Source organism: Capra hircus, unplaced genomic scaffold (genome assembly GCF_001704415.2).
Source record: "Capra hircus breed San Clemente unplaced genomic scaffold, ASM170441v1, whole genome shotgun sequence".
Classification (NCBI taxonomy): Eukaryota; Metazoa; Chordata; class Mammalia; order Artiodactyla; family Bovidae; genus Capra; species Capra hircus.
The window spans coordinates 72753-93425 of NW_017189524.1; the positions used below are offsets into that span (position 1 = coordinate 72753).

Here is a 20673-nt window from a genome sequence, read left to right on the forward strand (position 1 = left end):
GAGACTCGGGTTTGACACCTGATCCCATGCTGTGTAGCAACTAAGCCCATACGCTGCAGCTACTGAAGACTGGGCGACCTAGAGCCTGCGCTCTGCAGCACGAGAAGCTACCTCAATGAGAAGCCATGGACTGCAACAAACAGTAGCCCCATTTGATGCAACAAAGAAAAAGCCTGCATGGCAATAAACACCCAGCACAACAAAAAATAATTAAAAAAAAATCAAATATTAAGATAAACAACTTAGAATCAGACCCTTAGGTAACTGTATCCCATAAACCAAGATTTTGTTCAAATGAAGGACCACAGTGTCACTGCTCTCAAAGTGAGAGCAGCAGTTGTTACACTATTAATAAATATTAAAATTAATCTTAAAGAGGGTTTGTTTCATCTCATACCCTTCTTTACTTCTATTTTTGTAAATGCCTTATAAAATATTGGGACAGTCAGAAATATATAGTTTGTAAATAAATTTATGTGTATTTGTTGTTGTTGTGTAGTTGCTAAGTCATGTCCAACTCTTATGACCCCATGGACTGTAGCCCACCAGGCTCCTGTGCCCTTCGGATTTCCCAGGCAGGAATACTGCAGTGGGTTGCCATTTCTTTTTCCAGGGAATCTTCTCCACCCAGGGATTGAACTTGGGTCTCCTCCTTGGCAGGCAGATTCTCTGCCACTGAGACACCGGGGAAGCCCTTGAGTATATTAGAGGTGATCAAAAATTTTGCTGGTAACGGAGAGTGATCAAAAAGTTGGGAAACAATTTGCTTAAAGGAGGGTGAAGAGAAACAATTCTTACTAATTGCCATGTATTATCATGATTCTGCTTACATATAGTTATATGTTAATTAGGAAAGAATAAATCATTCTGATGACTGTAACGCAGTTGCCCAGATGCAAGCAGAGCAGCTTAATGAATGGAGATCATGCTGCCATAAGGTACATTCCACAGTGGACTCTATTAGCTAATTGTGATGAAGGCAATTACCATATCTGAAGCAGACCAATCTATCACAGTCAGAATTAATACCTGTTATGTGTGCAGGTTTCCAAAACATGAGTGAAGCATACCTAGCAAAATCCAGCCCACTTTGGAGGAAAAAAAACTAATTATTTTCAAATCTAAAGGTGTGAGAGAGAGGATTTTAGAGCATAGAGAAATGAAACCAAAACATGTTATGTGGTGAGTCTGCCAAACTCACCCTTGCCCCCCAAAAGTCTCCATGTAGAAAAGAAAGTTCCCAGGGATGCAGGGCTTCCCTAAATCCCCTTGTTTGGATCCAGCCATCTATACACAAAGGCACCAACTGACAACATCCTCTTGGCTGGTAACAGCCGAGTGACATGCAACATTGCTTACAGTCAACAAAAGGTTTACATTAGGATACTGTGTTGGCTATTTTATCAATCGTCCCTTTCAATTTTAAGGTGATGTCTGTCCAAGAAAAGAAATCTAAATGTTTATTAAAATGTGTCTGTCTTCTATATCTAGTCAAGGTTGCTCAGACAAATTTAAGGTAGATTCAAATTGCAAAGGTGCTAAGTCTGGTTTCTCAGATTTTTCCAATTTTTCTTGGATACAGACTCCCACTCTCGTCCCCTGAAGTCCCTTCTGGCTCCTAGATTAAATGATGTAAATGTATCTGGCCCCAAAGATTATTCTGTGAGATCTCCCTCTCCTGTACTGGTATCTGTGTGGTTCCAGGCCTTCGAAATTCTACTTCTTTCCCTGACGTGGAGCTCTGTATTCTGCACTGTTTACAGAACTGCTGACTATTTAGGAAGGCCAACTATGTGCTAAATGCCGTGCTCACAAAACAATGCAGAGTATCTGCCCACAAAGAACACACAGTCTATCAAAGGAAATATTTAGAGAGACAGTCATAACAGAACATGGTAATCAAAGAAATATAAACACAGGGTATTATGAGAATGCCAAGTTGGGGCATCTATTCCAGCTTGGACAAAGGGAAGTAGAATGAAACAGCAGTAGCACATGAAATGGTTGTAAATATCTATCAGATGGTTAACCAGGTAGAGGGCACAGCATTTACAAAAGCATAAGCATAGAGACACAAAGCAATGTGGTACAGGCAAGAAGTGCGTGATATTGTATAGCAAATTGTAAGGAAGGATGTGGAAGAGGCAAATGGGGATCAAAGGAGGAGCTTGATATGCTATGCTCAGAGACATGGATAATTAACCTTGGACAACGGGAATGACTGAAGACTTTTCGGGAAGGCAAGGACTCATTAGATCACTCTGAAAATTTTGCAGAATATAGATTTGAGGAGAATCTAGTATAAACCCAGGGGGAAGATGATGAGAGCCCAAATCAGAGGGCAGTGACAGAAGAGACGGAAAGGGGCCATACTGAAGATTTAACACTGAGATAAAACCTGCCAGACCTGTGGATGTTCTATAACACAGAACAGCCTCTTCTACTAGGACTTGGAGTTCTGATTTGCTAGGTTTCTAATTAAGAGCAGTACGGCATAGAAAAGTGCCTACAAGGACTGGATCTAGAGCCTTCAAATCATAGCTTCACTACTTTTTAGCTGTGTGACCTTGGGCCAGTTATTCAACCTCCCTGAATCTGTTTCCCCATCTGCAAAAAGTGATTAATAATAAGAGCCACTTAAAGCTGTGAGGATTCAAGTATATTCATGAGTAAAAGGCACAGCATAGTGCCTGGTCTAGAATAAGCATTCAGTTTTGACAGCTGTTTAATTTTATTATTATTAACCATATGCTTTAGAAAATATATGAGCAAATTGAAGTTTTGACATCTTACTATGAAATTTGAGAAACCAAATCAGCATTCTTGCCCAGATAGAAAGTCACCATACGTCTCTGCAGGGAAGCAGCTGACAAGCATAAATATTAAGCAAATGTTAGTAATTAGAAATGATCAGTTTAAAACATATTTACACACTGTCCCAGACTGCATTTCAAGTGACTCATAAAGACACATAGTGAAGTGAGTGAAGTCGCTCAGTCGTGTCCGACTCTTCATGACGCCATGGACTGTAGCCTACCAGACTCCTTCGTCCATGGAATTTTCCAGGCAAGAGTACTGGAGTGGGGTGCCATTTCCTTCTCCAGAAGATCTTCCTGACTGAGAGATTGAACCTGGTCTCCCGCACTGCAGGCAGATGCTTTACCATCTGAGCCACCAGGGAATATAAAGATATATAGAACAAGATAGCAGAAATTTAAAAAACAGTATCAAAAAGGAAAAAAGCAAGAGCAGAGACAAAAATAGAGTAAAAATCAAGGCTCCAAAACAAAAGGGCAACTGAGGCTTCCCAGTGGTCATCAGCTAGGGTCTCCAGACCCCCACAAGCCCACCAGTGGAGCAAATCTACATATATAGTAATCTTACTTGAAAAATTCCATGGACAGAGGAGTCTGGCAGGCTATAGTCCAAAGGGTCACAAAGAGTCAGACATGACTGAGCGAGCACACACGAAAAAGAATAGAATGCTTTAAAACCCAGGTCATTTATACGCGTACAACACTTTTTAAGTCTAGTGAGAGTCGACACGTCATTTTTTAATAAGCCTTATCACCATCTGTGTGAAACTCCATTATCTTTCCTTAGTCAACCAGCTTTGATAAAGCAGCGTGCCCCTCAGGAAGACCCTCTTCTCACGCCTGGGTCACAGATGGTGGGGATTTCTAAACTGAACTCTAGCTAGCATCTAATTCTTTCGTGCAGGACACATCATCTAAAAATCACCCACGCAGTCCCCTTAAATGAGAAATCATGATGGCTCATGACTAATCCAACCCATGTTCACACGCAGCTGTGATTTCATGCATTTGGTTTCTTGTTTAATTTTAGGGATGCTGTGATCTAGCTATGGCCACAGAAACTTTAAACACAATGAAATAACCTGTAGTCGAACTTGAATTGAACTGTATATGCGGCAGATAATCTTAAAGTGTTATTTAAGGACTATAAGACATAAAATAAATGCTAATTTCCTTCAGATATAACATTAATAAATGTATATATGAGTATATGTAAGTGGAAGAGTAGGTATAAATTGGAGACTATAAAATAAAGATACAATATTAACGTACAGGCTCTCTTTGCCTCCTAAAATGCTTAATCATAATTACACATTACATCAAATCCCTAGAACAAGATTAGTACATGTATTATCAACATCTGGTCAATAGCTAGAAACAATATCCTAATATTGCTTAAAATACTATAAAAACTACTAAAAATAGTTGTCATGTATAGTTCACTATGTATCTTTATGAGTCACTTAAAATGCAGTCTGGGACAGTGTATAAATATCTTTTAAACTGATCATTTCTAATTACTAACATTTGCTTAATATTTATGCTTGTCAGCTACTTCCCTGCAGAGACGTATGGTGACTTTCTATCTGGGCAAGAACGCTTATTTGATTTCTCAAATTTCATAGTAAGATGTCAAAATTTCAATTTGCTCATATATTTTCTAAAGCATATGGTTATAGTAAAAAATACTATAAAAACTACTAAAAAAAGTATAAAAAATTTAAAACGCTAAAAAAAGTATAAAAAATTTAAAACTGCTAAATATTCAAATTTCATGTGCATATATTTGTTTTATCTTCAATTGTGACACAGCATATGAAGTCCCTTTAAAAGTTCCAAGGGGGGAAGATAAATTAATTTTCATTATTCAGTTAACGTAATTTACAATAAAGCAAGGCACTATGTCTAGGTGGACTTTCCTAGCCCCACATACATAAACATTTGACCTTGGTATTACTACTATTTCTAAACAGAACTACACAATCAGTAATCAGCATATCAATGAGGTGCCCTTTCACTTTAGAAAAATGAATAATCTCCCTCACTAGACAATTAACTATATGAGAGAGGGAGCTTTGTTTTGTTCATTTCTGTGCCCTTCAGTGCCAAGAGTGCTGTCTGGTACATAATATGCACACAATAAATGCTTGTTGAATGACTGAGCTAGCATTGAAAATACCATAGATCATACTTAGCCACACCCAAAAGTTTATCACCCAGGACTTCACTACATTTGACATCATTAAGTCAAATACCCCACTGTAGCTACAGCTGCCTATCCTTCTGGCCTGTTCATTCAATGACCTCTCCCAGCCCTACACCAGTTCTCAGACCTCATGGCGGGGAGGTAGTCCTCATAGACCTTTCACTTCCGCTCTGTCAGCTCCTTCCTGTCTTCACTTCTTTTCCTAGACAGTTTGGATTCTATTGTTTCAACTGCACTCTTGTCATCATCCTCAATAACCCATTTCATTGCAACTATCTAATAAAAATGTAACCTTGGAAGAGCCCAACTGTTGTGCTTTATGCTGCACTGGGACTACTGAGATCTGCTGGAGAAAAAAAAAAAAATCACAATATGGTGGATTATGACCAATATGAATTCTTGGTTGCCAAGCTCACTTCAACACTGCCTGACACTCCAGCTATGCTTCTGTGGTCCTAGCTTGCTCTCCTGTTCATCACAGTATTTCAAACTTTCCACAAGCACCTCAATACTCCATCCCTAACCCTGCTCCACTTCAACCCCTTGCTCTAAGAGGATTACCTTTCCTCTTCCATCATAGGGAAATATAAACACCATCAGACAAGCTCCTGCCACCAAATCTATAAACTTATCGTCACCTATATCTATTCACTTTTTTTTCCTTCAAAACTGTAATGTCCTTCCTCTTGTTTAAGGGTAATCTCTCCACTCCATTCTGGGATCCTCTCCCATCTGGAATAAGGACTTTATTTGGTAAGGACTTTGCTCTATCAATTATCTCTTTCCATCAGCCTTTAAAGACATCTAAGTCTTCCTAAATTTAAAAAAAAAAAAGAAAAGAAAAAACTTCTCTGGATTTCAATTTTTCCCCTACTACCACCCTTTCTTTGCTCTTCAGAGACAAATTTGTCTAAGGAATTGTCCATATCCACTGCTTCCACTTCCTCATACCCCAAATATTTCCCAACCCGTCAAAGTCTAGCATTCCCCCCCTACTCCCCTGAAATTGCTCTAAGGTCACCAACAACCTCCTAAATCCAATGGATAGTAGTCAGTTTTTATTATTGTAGACATCTCTGAATCTTTAGCAACATTGACTATTTTTTAATGGAGCCATTCCATCTTGAAAAACTTATCCTCCTGATAGTCAAGTAGATGCACAAATATATATCATAAGAATGTTCAGTGTTTAAACCAGCAAAAAAAAATATACAATTTAAACATCAATACAAAACTGATTAAATAAACTATGGCACATACATATTATGGAATGCAATGTCATTGTTAAAAAGAAAGAGGTAAGGGACTTCCCTGATGGCCCAGTGGTTAAGATTCCATGCTTCTACTGCAGGGGACAAGGGTTCCATCCCTGGTCAAGGAACTAAGAACCCACATGACACACAGTGCAGCCAAGAAAAGAGAGCGAGATAGTTTTACATATACTAACACTGAAAGCATGCCACAAGTGTTAAGTAAAAACTACATTCCAGTATTACATATGATAATTCCGTTTGTATTTTGTAACATATAACTGCAGACAGGATGGATGAATAGATGAATGGAAGGAAGGAGGGAAATATTTCATATGGGCAGGGAAAATGTCTGAAAGGGGATACAAATTTAATATTGTTACCTGTGAGAAATAGGATATGGAGAGGAGAATGGATTACTTATATGTTATCTTTTATTGGGTCAAGTAATAAAAATGTAGTCAGATCCCTAAGCACACCAACATTTCCAAAGCAGGTAAGAAAGAAGTTCAAAGCAGATCAAGAGGGAATGGCCAGAAAAACTGGGTAAAGTATATTTCAGTGTGCCAGAGATAAGGGAGGAGAGAGAGAAAGGTAGCTAAAGGTTTTAAACATGGAAAGAAAGATCTACTCAAAGTAAGAAGAGAGAGGTGTACAATAAATAAAGAGCATGAATTCTTGAAGAAGGTCAAATGACCAATAGATGTAAAAAAGTTTCACTCTTACTTACTGGTAATAAAGATTTTTTAGAGGTTAAAGCATCTGCCTGCAATGCAGGAGACCTGGGTTTGATCCCTGGGTCGGGAAGATCCCCTGGAGAAGGAAATGGCAACCCACTCCAGTATTCTTGCCTGGAGAATCCCATGGACGAGGAGCCTGGTGGGCTACAGTCCACGGGGAGAAGCCTGGTGGGCTACAGTCCATGGGGTCGCAGAGAGTCGGATACAACTGAGCGACTTCACTTTCACTTTATCAATTAAGCAAAATTTTAAAGACAACACTCAATTTTAAAAGGGAAGATGTAAGAAGTACTCTCACACTTCGCTAGCAAATGCAAAGCAGTTTTGATCTAATAAGGACCTACTGTATAGTATAGCATAAGGAACTCTACTCAATACTCTGTAATGACCTCAATGGGAAAAGAATCTTGAAAGAAGTAGATATGTGTGTAACTGAGTCACTTTGCTGTACAATAGAAACTAACACAGTAATTTAACTCTACTCCAATAAAATTAAAATAAATTTACATTTGATTTATAAAAAAACAAACTTCATACAACTTATCACAATTGCAATTAAATCATTGATTATAAAATGTGTTCCTTTTTAAAACATATACTCCCTGGTTGAAATAAGTTCTACTCCCAAAAAAGGGCATCATCTACCTTTTTATACACTCCATCTCAAGCACCTAGTCTAGAAACTGGCACATTGTTGACTCTCAGTAAATAAACCCATGTGTGCATGCATGCTCAGTTGCTTCAGTCATGTCGGACTCTTTGCGACCCTGTAGACTATAGCCCACCAGGCTCCTCTGTCCCTGGGATTCTCCAGGCAAGAATACTGGAGTGGGTTGCTGTGCCCTCCTCCAGAGGGTCTTTCTGACCCAGGGTTCAAACCCGAGTCTCCTGCATCTCCTGCACTGCAGGCAGATTCTTTACCACTGAACCACCAGGGAAGCCCAAATAAACCTATATTTTTTCTGAAAAGTGACAGGCAGTAGTTTAAAGACACTGATACTAAAGCTATTAGAAAAAACATTTATTTATTTGGCTGTTCTGGGTCTTAGTTGTGGCATGTGGGATCCAGTTTCTTGATCAGGATTGAACCTGGACCCCCTTGCACTGGGAATGAGGAGTCTTAGCCACTGGACCACCGGGGAAGTCCCACTGAAGCTATTCTTATGCCTGAGTTGACAGAGATACAAACAAGAAACAATGAAGAAGTCAAGGAAATTTTCCATCTCTTATGAATTGTTAAACATCAAGTAAGGTTTAGATAGACTCAGATATGAAAGCCACAATGGTCCGTCAGTTCAACTATTCTGGCAGCACTGTCCGATTTCCTATCCTCTGATACTTCTGCCACAGCCACCCAGAAATGTCCCCCAAACTAGATAGTCTCCACTTTGTTTCTACACCTGGGCTGATGAGGGCTTCTGGAGAGAATGGATAGAGTTCTGTGACTTGGAAGGAGACAAATTCAAGTTATCCAAGCCTCTCTGGGCTCACTATGATGTGGCAATCTGGATGGTTTGCCGCTAAGGGGCTCCTCTATTCATCCTTCTCAAATGCTGTTCCAACCCATCACCACTCTCATCAGTTGGGATCGCCTCCAAAATCCTGTCCTTCCACAGTTCCTTCCTTCTCCACAGCTCCAACAGTCCTGCTCTCATTCCCTCCTGTCTCAACGCAAGAGCTAGCTCTCTTTTTTGAAGACTCATCTTTTCACCTCTTTCATGCTGAAGCCCCCACCCTCCTTCATCCTCCAAATCAACCAACCTGGCATCAATCAAGCTCTGAAATGGGTTCATCTCTCTCCTATATTTAAAAAGAAACAAAATTAACATTTTCTTCTCCCTTGTGCTCCACTGTCTATGGGAAACACTCTCCTTCCCATCAGAGCCAAGCCTCTTCAAAACGTGTACCATATTCCCTATCAGTCCCTCTAAATGCTACCCCCAACCCTCTACAATCTGCCTCTCTCCTCCTGCTGCATTGATATCATCACTGACATCCTAATTGCCAAATCTAATGAACATGCTTTTTAAATGTTTTATAGTATGCTTTATCTGATTACAAGAGGGGTACACATGATGAACAAAGTTATGACTATGGCAGACTAAAGAGAAAAAAAAAACTTACACTGTGTAACAGACAATGGGTAAATATCCCTAAAAAATAGTGTTCTTATAAATAAATGAAATATATAATCCAAAAGAGAAATGTGGGAAGGATATTGAGGGGAAGTCTCGGGAAAAATACAAGTAGCTAACACATATGAAGATACTCAGCCTTACTAGTGACCAGATAAATGAAAGTTAAATCAGTTAGATACTATTTTTCATTGTCAGATTGGCAAAAATTAAAAAGACTGTCCATCCTCAGCAAAGGAATGAGGAAAAGCACTCTCAATGGTGAGAGTGTAAATCCTCTCGGATGCCACTTTTCTGATGCCTATTCATATTTTTAAAATGTGCATTTCCTTTGACCCAACAACTGTCCTACTAGAAAGCTGTCCAGCAGAAATTACCTGTGTGTTTACCTAGCTCTACATACATCATTGAGCACTGTGCAAAGATGCTTATTGCAGTATGTGGTGGCTTGGACTAGGGGGACAGGCAGAGGAGATGGAGACGTGGCAGAATATAATAACATGAGGGCCAGGATTTGCTGATGAATTGCATGTAGGGAGGGGGTGAGAGAAAGAGAAGAATCAATGGCGACTGTAGGTTCTTGGTTGGAATGGATGATGGTGTCATTTTACTGAGACAGGAGAGGGTTGAGGGAAGGAACTAGGGATTTGAGAGGAGGACTTGAGTCCTGTTTTGGAAACAGACTCAGAGACATAGAGAACAGACTGGTGGCTGCCAAGTGGGAGGAGGTTGGGAAGGGATGCATTGGGAGTTTGGAAGTAGCGATGCAAACTAGTATATAGAGAATAGATAACAACAAGGTCCTACTATATAGCAGAGAACTATATTCAATTATCCTATGATAAACCAAAGTGGAAAAAATGTTTAAAAAAATAATGCATAGGGAATTCCCTGGTGGTCCAGCAGTTAGGACTGCACACTTTCAATACCAAGGGCATGGGTTCAATTTGTGGTCTGGGAACTAAGATCCCATAAGCTGTGTGGCAGGGCCAAAAATAGTGTGTGTGCGCGCGCACGCGTGCGTGTGCATGCGTGCATATATATATAACTCTATAGATATATGTATGTATACATAACTATATATATGTATACCTGAATCACTTTGTTGTACAGCAGAAATTAACACAACATTGTAAATCATCTATATGTCAATAACAAATTTTTAAAGAGTATTGTTTTGGCTATGTTAAGTTTGAGATGCCTATTTGATAGCCAAGTAGGAATGGTTAATAGCTCATTAGATCTATGAGGCTGCAGCTTAGAAGAAAGGCCTGGGACAGAGACATAAATTTTGGAGTGACAGATGGTATTTAAAACCATTGGGCTGGATGAATGCTTCTAGAAAGATTCTGTATAGAGAAAAGTCCATGGACTGAGCCCTGGGTCACTACACTGTATCGAGACGTTGAGGAGATAAATTGAGCAGAAGAGGCTGGACAGAAGTTTTTTGTACAAATCAGTTTCAGAGAAGCTATCATTCATTAAATGGTGGAGAATCACATATTTACCAGTGTATCAAGAGTCCAATTCCTTCCAGCCTGTCTTTGGAAAAATTCTAGCCTTATTATTTTTTTTTTCTGAATGTTTCAAAACATTTAAATAGAACAGTACTTTTTTTCTTTCCTGTTACACAGTGGTTCCCTCACATGGTATAATTCTCCTAGTATAAAACTTGTCAAGTACCACACAACCAGTAATCAGCAATGGCTTTTTCATAAAGTTAATAATCCAATAATCCAATAAATCCAATAAATAATCCAATAATCAAGAGTAACTTGAGGCCAGAAGCTTAATTTGTTAGGCATCTTTTATTCTTTTGAGCTGTTCACTTCCCTATCACACAGCAACTTTCTCCAGCTTCTTACTGAGCTCACTGGATAAATGCCTTAAGACATCTGACAAGCCATACCCTCTTCCTAGTGCGGACCACAAGAAGCACAGCATCTTTACATTTCCACTTTAAATTTTAGAAGTTTCCATCCAGAGACTCATGCCTTAAAAAAAGGAGAGAGGAAGTACTTCCAAGGAGGTCAAGGTTGTCATCAGGCAAGCAATCTCAAAGCAGAATTGTATGAGAACTGGGCCTGGGGCAGACTGAGGACACTTAAGTTTCCGGTCCAGGAGAACATAAAAGAGTGCCAGTTCCTACAATGGTGATGTCATATATTAATTCATTTAACAAATATTAGCAAGCACCTACAATGTGCCAGGCCCTGTCATGGATGCTGGGGTCCACTGGTCAATGAAACAGACAGCAATCTCTGCCCACATAGAACTTATACTATGGAGGGAGAAGAAAAAAAAAATGAATGAGAAAGAAAACAAGAAAAGAAAAGAATAACAAGAAAGAAAAATGAATAAAATACACAAATATTACCTTAGAGTAATAAGGTAGGGAAGGGGCATATATCAATACAATGTTTAAGGAAGGACTTAAAACTTTAAAACTTATTTAAATAAGTTTAATTAGGGTGGTTAGGGATGACCTCACTAAGGTGACATTTAAGTACAAAGTCCTAGCTGTAGATTCTGTACTTCAATCCCATCATCACCTGCCCTCAGGCCCTTGAAGGGATGGTATCCCCAGGTCCTTGTACAAATATTTGTTAATCTCTTGTGCTCAAGACAAAGGGAGCTCCAGATCTAGACCTTGTCTTAGATTACAACCTTTGAGATGGAAAACCAACTGTGGTCAGCACGTACTCAGTCACTTAGTCATGTTTTGACCCTATGGACTGTAGCCCGCCAGGCTCCTCTGTCCATGGAATTTTCCAGGCAAGAAAACTGTCGTGGGTTGTTATTTCCTTTTCCAGGAAAATCAACTGAGAGAGGTTTTAAGGGATTTTCCTGAGGTGTAAACAAAGAGTTTTAGAACACAGAATATCTGGAAATTCTGCTTAGGGGAAGGAACTGTGTGTTCAGTAAGGTTGTTCCAAAGGAGGTGACTTTAGAGCTAAATCTTGATGAACAGGAATCAATGGCAGGGAAGCAGGTACAGCTGACAAAGTTATCGCTTCAGGGGAAAAAAAAGAGAGAGAAAAGAGAGGGAAAAAAAACAAACACAGTAATTTAAGCAAAGACCCAGAGATGGGATCAGGAGGGAAATTTTCTCATGGACTGTTCTTCCCTAAGGTGGTCCATCCATTCCATGATAAAACAAGCCCACACTAAGCCTCAGACATTCTGGCCTGGCTGTTGGGAAATCCTGACCACTTTCCACACCCTACCTAGTGGAAAAGGAAAAAATTGAGCCAAGCACACATCCCTAGAATCAAGGGTCACCTTCTCTAACTTCAGGACAATTCCCTCTGAGCTGATAGCCCTGGAGATTCACTCACCTGGGTACACAGGGCCAGGTGGGGGTGATGTGCTTATAGTGGCAATGTGGCAAGCATTCCCACAGTGGAAGTGAAGTGGGTGAGCCATCAGTGAGGTAAGCACTCCAAAGTCTCTGCAGTCCCTCCGAGGTGGAATCAAGAACCAAAACTTAGGCTTCAGCTTGGAAGGGAAATTTTTCATCACTTAGCCCTCATCTGTGAGCTATTTAGTGTTCCTAAAAATCTAAGACAGCAGAGTTGGTGTGATAGGGGAGAAGAATACAGCTCAGCTGCAGTCAGATGGCCCAGCTCTGGCCCTCATCAGTTGGGTGATTTGAATCAAGGTACTTAAAACTCTCAGAGTCCCCCTTTTATTATGTTGTTGTTGAGTCACTAAGTCATATCTGACTCTTTTGCCATTCCACGGACTATTAGGCTGCCAGGCTCCTCTGTCCATGGGATTTCCCAGGCAAGAATACTGGAGTGGGTTGCCATTTCCTTCTCCCCGGGATTTTCCCGACCCAGCGATCGAACCCGTGTCTCCTACATTGGCAGGCAGATTCTTTACTGCTGAGCCACCAGAGAAGCCTAAGCCTTCAGGCTTATAATTGTGGTACCTCACACATAGTTATCATTAGGATTGTGTGAGGTAATTACATAAAGAACTTCTCACAGCGCCTGGCTCAATGGATTCTAACAACCCTGATCAGTAGCAGCTTTAAGGGGAAAAGCACAGAAAGCATCAATCAGAAATGTCACATACACTCACAGACCAATTATCCCTGAACAGGCTTCCAAACTCCATTTCACTGCTCTGACCTAGTGAGAGGCACCTGAAATTATGCTATCAGAAATGTTCATCCCCTGCCAGGAAAAGTCTCACAAGCCAAGTTGGTGGTCTTTTAATATTAGAATTCCCAACAGATGCAAAAAAAAAAAAAAAAACAAAACAAAAAAACAAAAAAAACACCCAACAACTACAACTACAGCTGAAAACTTCATTAGGGCCTCAACTCTTTGCATTAACTATTGTTCTCTCCACACACCATCGGGTAAACACATAAGACCATTAACACCTTAAAATTAATGGACTTATGAGGGGCGGGGAGCTGAAAGCAGAAAAGAAGCCAAGAGGTACAATATGTACTGAAGACTAATTTCTGCAACAAATGTACAAGGTCTAGGATCAACCCTGCCCAAAGCAGTATTCTGGAACACTAGGTCCTCTGGTCTTGGAGAAGCAGGCAGGATACTGCAGGAAGAAAAGTTTGGTTAATTAGAAACATCACCTGTTCCAGTCGCCAAAATTCTAACCCAATGATTTTAGCACCCCAAATTCCAACTATCTTACTCAACGTTAAGGCTTGGAGGGACATCTTTTCTACTCCTTTACAAACCATCACAGATGGAAACGTTCTATGTCCCTTCTGAAGGCTCTGAGAACCCTCTTTCAGAAGCGTACCTCGCTGACTGCTGTATGTTGTCGGTTAGTGGCTAAGTCGTGTCAGACTCTTGTGCGACCCCATGGATTGTAGCCCATCAGGCTCCTCTGTCCATGGGATTTCTCAGACAAGAATACTGAAGCGGGTTGCCATTCCCTTCTCCGGGGGATTTTCCCGACCCAGGGATCCTGCATTGGCAGGCGGATTCTTTACTGCTGAGCCACCAGGGAAGCCTAAGGGTGGCAAGATAAAGAGGTTCAGCTCCAGAGCACACAGCCAGGTCCTCAGCCCCAAGCGCAGAAGGTGCCCACTGAAGCAGGACTAGGGGCCAACCGGCCTCCAGCCTTTACCTGCGGTGGATCCGCAGAGGCCAGGGAAGTGGACGCCGTGAGGGCCGAGGTCCGGAAGCAATGCGGAGCCCAGACACCGCAGAAAAGGTGACTCGACGCCTGGGAGGGCGTAGTTCCCGCTAGGAGCTCTGCCCCACCCCCGGCCCTAGGGCCAGCTCCCGGGAGGGGCCCCGGCTCCCGAGGGCGGGAAAAGCCTTCCACACTGGAGGAAGCAGAGACTCGAGGGGCACAGCCCTCGGCGGCGACGGACCGGCCGGGGAAAGGGCCTGGAGACTAAGGTAAAGCAAAGTGGTGGGGAGGGACCACCCAAGCTGACGGGAGTCAAAGCGTGGGGGTGCGGTCCGCCCAGGAGGACGGAGCCCAGGGACAGAGGGTAAGCTCCGGACAAAGCGAGACTGGGAGACGGGGAGCGGGGAGGGAAGGGCGCAGGTCCCCTAGATGGGGGTGGGGGCGCGTAGGCAGTGAAAAGGGGCTGGGGGCCCAGGAGGCGTCCCGGACCGAGTGCGGAGGGACGGCTGGGGGCCACGGACCTACCTGTCACCTGCAACAGGTGCCACGAGAGGGCGAGACGTTCCGGTGCCGGATTCAGGGAAGGGTCTCCCGCTCCGGGAAAACCGCAGCCCCACTCCGCCAGCCCGGCCCTTCTCACCCTCCCAGGAGGCGGAAAAAGCTGCAACTTTCCCTGGAGCGGGGAGGAGCTGGACTCTTAAAGGGGCCGCACAGCACTCCGGGCTCCATGATAGGGGGCCGCACCACCGGCCACCCGAAGGGGAGCTCTGAGGACCAAATCCTTAAGGCACTGGAGGGATGCGGTCCCAGGTTAGCAAAGGGAGCTTGACGACTGACATAGGAGTCTGACTAGACCTGGGTTTCATAGGTGGTCCCTCTCTCAGATGATACATCATGTCTCCCGTTCAGCTGAGCCACAAACTGTTGTGTACTGCTAAGAAGACGAAGACTCTCGACCATATAATTTGGGAAGAAAAAAATACGATGCTATTCTGATCCTTTGACCTTTCAGTCTTTTATGGCAAATAAAAGTATCTGTCCAAAACAGAAACGTTTTGGGGAAAGGACATAGACTAAATTCACACACAGACACAACTGGTTAAAATATTCAGCTCACTAGTGATCCAAATGGAGTAAATTAGAACCATAATGAAACTCTAAGCAAAGGTTTTTTGTTTGTTTTGTTTGCATAACATAATGAAGACAAAGTGGCCACAAAACAAGCTCTTTCATAATTGCTAGGAGGAGTGTGTTTTTGACTTAAAACCCTTTTAGAAAGCATGTGAGCAGTATATATCAATAAAGATTAAAATGTTTATATTTACCCAGTAATTATAGATCCCTCTCCCCAGTCTCCCTACTCCCCCTCATTCTTCTCATCAGCTATTAACCAGGCTCAAGTCCTTTCCATCTGTCATCAGCAATTAAACATGCTCAAGTCTCTGTCACCTTGAAAAAAATCCTCCCTACATACTAGGTACCTCTCTAGCTCCTCTTTATGGGCAATTTCTATCCCCTTCTTACTCAGCAATTTGGCTTCCTTACCCCCAACACTCCACTGAAACTGGCTCAACAAGGTACTCAACCAATGAACTCTGTGTTAGAAAAACTATATTAAATAAATAAATGCAGTGTTTTCCCTGCTTATCTTCCTTGACCTCCCCCCTACATTTAAAACTGTTAACCATTTCCTCCTCCTTGAAAGTCTTCCTGTGGTATCTATGATGCCGCACTCTTGCTTTGCCTCCAAACCCTTTGCCCTCTCCTCGGTCTCTTTTGCAGATTCCACTTCTGTTATCTAGCCTCTGAAAGCTGGACATTCTCAGGACTAGGCTACCTATACTCTTTCCCTGTATGATCTTTTCACTCATTTGGCATGAATTACCATCTATATGACCACACTGGTAATTTTATACCTCTATCCAGACTTCACTGAGCTCTGCTTTCTTGACATTTCCACTTGGATGTCTCAAACTCAACACATCCAAAGCTGAACCCACCACCTTTTCTCTTAAATTTGCTCCTCCTCCTTATCTCAGTAGCTGACAACATATCACCCAAGGCAGAAACTTTGCAACAAGCATGCTGCTGCTAAGTCACTTCAGTCGTGTCCGACTCTGTGCGACCCCATAGACAGGCAGCCCACCAGGCTCCCCCGTCCCTGGGATTCTCCAGGCAAGAACACTGGAGTGGGTTGCCATTTCCTTCTCCAATGCATGAAAGTGAAGAGTGAAAGTGATAAGTAAAATTGAAGTCTCTCAGTCATGTCCAACCCTCAGCAACGCCATGGACTGCAGCCTTCCAGGCTCCTCCATCCATGGGATCTTCCAGGCAAGAGTACGTGCCATTGCCTTTTCTGGCACCAAGCATACTGCTGGCATATAGTAAGTCCTCACTAATATCTGCATATAATGAATGAATGAATGTTTCCTAAGAAAACAGAAAGGTATACAAATTTTTTGCCAGAATGATATAATCTCACTATTACTTAGAATAATAAAATATTAGAAAAAAAATCTTTATGGTTCACAGTGATAAGAGAATACACCCTCTATGATTTCAATACCTTTAGATCATGAATCCTTTGCATCTTGTTTCTATGTCCCTGTCCTGGCTTATATAGTCTATGAGAACTCGAATAGAATTTGTTTTCTAATGTTGTGTGAAAATTGTTTAAAACTTAATTATGTTGAAAAAAACTCTTAGGGTTCAAAGGTTAAGTAACTTATAGTCACAGAATATTATATAAACAATAAAAATGATATTTACACATAATTCCTAATGACAAGAAAATATTTATACTCTAGGATTAATTGAAAGTATGTGCTGTACTTACTTGCTCAGTGGTGTCCGACTCTTTGCAACCCCATGGACTGTAGCCTGCTAGGCTCCTCTGTCTGTGGGATTCTCCAGGTAAGAATACTGGAGTGGGTTGCCATGCCCTCCTCCGGGGGATCTTCCCAACCCAGGGATCGAACCCAGGTCTCTGCATTGCAAGCATTCTTTACCGTCTGAGCCACCAAGGAAGCCCTGAAAGTATAATACAACTTTAATATAAGATATGATCACAAGAATTAGTGGAAATGAGTGGAAAAGACTAAAAAGAAATGCGGAAAATAGCAATAGTGGCTGTCTCTAGGTGGTAGAACAAAATGAAGTATTTGCTTTCCTCCTTTTTTTGTATTTTCAACTTTTTTTCTTATTTCTATTGAAGTATAGTTCATTTACATTGTTGTTTAATTCCTGTTATACACAGCAAAGTGATTCAATTATACATATATATATATACACATTCTTTTAAAAATATTCTTTCCACAATATTTTTTCTGTGACTGTGGTTTTCAGTCTGTCTGCCCTCTGATGGAGAAGAATAAGAGGCTTATGGAAGCTTCCTGATGGGAGAAAATGACTGAGGGGGAAACTGGGTCTTGTTCTGATGGGTGGGGCCATGCTCAGTAAATCTTTAATCCAATAAGATTAAAAATCTTTAATCCACAGCCTTGTCTAACTCAATGAAAACTATGAGCCATGCCATGTAGGGCCACCCAAGATGGACGGGTCATGGTGGAGAGTTCTGACAAAACGTGGTGCACTGGAGAAGGGAATGGCAAACCACTTCAGTATTCGTGCCTTGAGAAACCCATGAACAGTAGGAAAAGGCAAAAAGATAGGACACTGAAAGATGAACTCCCCAGGTCTGTAGTTGCCCAATATGCTACCAGAGATCAGTGGAGAAATAACTCCAGAAAGAATGAAGAGACAGGAGCCAAAGCAAAAAAACCCAGTTGGATGTAACTGGTGATGGAAGTAAAGTCCAATGCTACAAACAGAATATTGCATAGGAACCTGGAATGTTAGGCCCATGAATCAAGGCAAATTGGAAGTGGTCAAACAGGAGATGGCAAAGAGTGAACATCGACATTTTAGGAATCAGCAAACTAAAATGGACTGGAATGGTGAATTTAACTCAGATGACCATTATATCTACTACTGTGGGCAAGAATCCCTTAGAAGAAATGGAGTAGCCATCATAGTCAACAAAGAGTCCAAAATGCAGTACTTGGATGCAATCTCAAAAAACAACAGAATGATCTCTGTTCGTTTCCAAGGCAAACCATTCAATATCACAGTAATCCAAGTCTATGCCCAACCAGTAATGCTGAAGAAGCTGAAGTTGAACAGTTCTATGAAGACCTACAAGACCTTCTAGAACTAACACCCCCAAAAGATGTCCTTTTCATTATAGGGGACTGGAATGCAAAAAGTAGGAAGTCAAGAAATACCTGGAGTAACAGGCAAATTTGGCCTTGGAGTACAGAATGAAGCAGGGCAAAGGCTAATAGAGTTTTGCCAAGAGAACACACTGGTCATAACAAACACCCTCACATGGACCACTCAATGTGAAATCAGATTGATTATATTCTTTGCAGCCAAAGATGGAGAAGCTCTATACAGTCAGCAAAAAAGACTGGGAGCTGACTGTGGCTCAGATCATGAACTCCTTATTGCCAAATTCAGACTTAAATTGAAGAAAGTAGGGAAACCACTAGACCATTCAGGTATGACCTAAATCAAATCCCTTATGATTATACAGTGGAAGTGACAAATAGATTCAAGGGATTAGATCTGATAGAGTGCCTGAAGAACTATGGATGAGGTTCGTGACATTGTACAGGAGGCAGTGATCAAGACCATCCCCAAAAAAAGAAATGCAAAAAGGCAAAATGGTTGTCTGAGGAGGCCTTACAAATAGCTGAGAAAAGAAGAGAAGAAAAGGCAAAGGAGAAAAGGAAAGATATACCCATTTGAATGCAGAGTTCCAAAGAATAGCAAGGAGAGATAAGAAAGCCTTCCTCAGTGATCAATGCAAAGAAATAGAGGAAAAAATAAATGGGAAAGACTAGAGATCTCTTCAAGAAAATTGGAGATACCAAGGGAACATTTCATGCAGATGGGCACAATAAAGGACAGAAATGGTATGGACCTAACAGGAGCAGAAGATATTAAGAAGAGGTGGCAAGAATACACAGAAGAACTATACAAAAAAGATCTTCATGACCCAGATAACATGATGGTGTGATCACTCACCTAGAGCCAGACATCCTGGAATGTGAAGTCAAGTGGGCCTTAGGAAGCATCACTATGAACAAAGCTAGTGGAGTGATGGAATTCCAGTTGAGCTATTTCAAATCCTAAAAGATGATGCTGTGAAAGTGCTGCACTCAATATGCCAGCAAATTTGGAAAACTCAGCAGTGGCCACAGGACTGGAAAAGGTCAGTTTTCATTCCAATCCCAAAGAAAGGCAATGCCAAAGAATGTTCAAACTACCACAATTGCACTCATCTCACATGCTAGCAAAGTAATGCTCAAAATTCTCCAAGCCAGGCTTCAACAGTATGTGAACTGAACTTCCAGATGTTCAAGCTGGATTTAGAAAAGGCAGAGGAACCAGAGATCAAATTGCCAACATCCACTGGATCATCAAAAAGCAAGAGAGTTCCAGAAAAACATCTACTTCTGCTTTATTGACTATGCCAAAGCCTTTGACTGTGTGGATCACAACAAACTGTGAAAATTCTTAAAAGAGATGGGAATACCAGACCACCTGACCTGCCTCCTGAGAAATCTGTATGCAGGTCAAGAAGCAACAGTTAGAACTGGACATGGAACAACAGACTGGTTCCAAATAGGAAAGGAGTACGTCAAGGCTGTATATTGTCACCCTGCTTATTTAACTTATATGCAGAGCACATCACAGAAAAGCAGAAGAACCCTTGATGAAAGTGAAGAGGAAGTGAAAAAGTTCTTAAAACTCAACATTCAGAAAACTAAGATCATGGCATCTGTCCCATCACTTCATGGCAAATAGATGGGGAAACAGTGGAAAAAGTGACAGATTTTATTTTCTTGGGCTCCAAAATCACTGCAGATGGTGACTGCAGCCATGAAATTAAAAGACACTTGCTCCTTGGAAGAAAAGTTATGACCAACCTAGACAGCATATTAAAAAGCAGAGACATTACTTTGCCAACAAAGGTCTAGTCAAAGCTATGGTTTTTCCAGTAGTCATGTATGGATGTGAGAGTTGGACTATAAAGAAAGCTGAGCACTGAAGAATTGATGCTTTTGAACTGTGGTGTTGGAGAAGACTCTTGAGAGTCCCTTGGACTGCAAGGAGATCCAACCAGTCCATCCTAAAGGAAATCAGTCCTGAATATTCATTGGAAGGACTGATTCTGAAGCAGAAACTCCAATACTTTGGCCACCTCATGCGAAGAACTGACTCATTGTAAAGACCCTGATGCTGGGAAAGATTGAAGGCAGGAGGAGAAGGGGATGACAGAGGATGAGATGGTTGGATGGCATCACCGACTCAATGGACATGAGTTTGAGTAAACTCCGGGAG

At 41.5% G+C, this 20673-nt stretch overlaps 1 protein-coding gene across 3 annotated transcripts in view; it reads right to left on the reverse strand.

Annotated features, from left to right (window-relative positions):
- Positions 1-14933, reverse strand: part of SYTL4 (synaptotagmin like 4) — a 59283-nt gene extending 44350 nt beyond the window's left edge. Inside the window, exon 1 of one of the 3 annotated variants that reach the window (XM_005700158.3) lies at positions 14791-14933. The gene's annotated coding sequence lies outside the window, so the exon portion shown is untranslated. Of the gene's footprint in view, positions 1-13926; positions 14024-14790 lie in introns of those variants that run through there. The other 2 variants (XM_005700156.3, XM_005700157.3) reach the window with 2 other exon arrangements.
- Positions 14934-20673: the final 5740 nt, after the last annotated feature.